Genomic DNA, 1476 nt, shown 5'->3' with positions numbered 1-1476 from the left:
TTAAATTGGCAAGATAGGTTTTGCAGTTGGTGTTGTAACAAAAGCGAGGGGCTGTTTTCCTTCTTTGCCCATTACTCTACATCCAACCTTATATTCTGCACTCTTGTTGGAAAAGGAAGAGAAAAACAAGGGCTTGATGAGGAAATTAATACTTCCCATAGCAATAGATGAGATGATTGACTCTGTGTGATTATGGAAGGGGAGAGCTTTACAAGGAAGATAGTGAAACAATCTTTGCACCATGATTTGCATTAATTCTTGGATGGTGTATAGGATGAAATCCAAGAATCATCATGAATAGATAATAAACCCTAATCTCTACTTATAAAAAAATTCAAGAAATTGGGAACACTTGTTTAAATTAACTTAATTTTTGCAAAGCTCTGAAGTGGTAGTTGATAATGATGACTTCCATCACAACATGATGCCTCCTTGTTGATACTTTTCATGCTTTAAGCTAGTTACTTGACTTCACATACATGTGATGCTTATCTACTCCATTTAGATCTCTTAATTGAATGTATAATGGCTGAAGTCTAGAGGTTTGACCTATAAATATATATATTCATACTAGAGATTCTAACCATTCATTCAATTAAGAGATCTAAATGGAGTAAATACTATTTATTGAGATTCTAACCATGTTTTTGCATTAAAAATGCTACGTTGTAAGGTTCCAATTTAGAGATGTCAATGTCCTCATTTACCATGATTACATGCACTACACTCAATTTCTGCAATGCACCATTATATTGTATTAGACATACTCATGAATGCTTAATACATACAATTTCAATTTTAGGGGTAGGAATATATTTTACTTAAGGGTATATTATATTTTAAATAGCCATTAATTAATAGGAATCAAACCATACCATTTGCTTCAATACCATGTATAGTACAGTCTATCTCTCTCCTTTTAAGCCATCTGGAAAAAGGGCAATTACTTAATAAGAAAGCCTTTAGCAGCTAGTTTATTCTTATATACCCCCCAAGGTTCCAAAGGATTTATAGTGATAATATATCCAATCTCATCCCATGATCACATGCATTACAAAAGTAGAGCCGAAAGTATGCTACGTGGTAGTGATTGAAGTGGAATCCTAACAAGTGTAACACACTCGAACCAAAAGTTCTAACTCAAAAAATTCAAGAGCAAGAGTGAAACTCTAAAAAAAGTGCTTGAAGAATGAACATGAAGCGATTGATAAGCAAGTTTCTAGAAAAAAAAAACCAAAAGGACCAACACATGGTAAGTATCATGGCATCTGGAAGTGTCAAGACCGTGTTTAAGATTGAGTTCAAGATCAAGTTCGAAACCAAGTCCAAAATTGAGTTTGAGATCAAATTCGAGATCGAGTATGAAATCAAGTCTCAGATGTAAGTTTAGACTGGGTCTAAGTCTAAAACCAAGACCAAGACTAAAACCAAGTTCAATTTCAAGTTCGAGTTCAAATCCAAGTCCAAGTCCAAGGG

The sequence above is a fragment of the Selaginella moellendorffii genome, unplaced genomic scaffold, assembly GCF_000143415.4.
Source record: "Selaginella moellendorffii unplaced genomic scaffold, v1.0 SELMOscaffold_8, whole genome shotgun sequence".
NCBI lineage: Eukaryota > Viridiplantae > Streptophyta > Lycopodiopsida > Selaginellales > Selaginellaceae > Selaginella > Selaginella moellendorffii.
Note: the sequence above shows the minus strand (reverse complement) of the source record.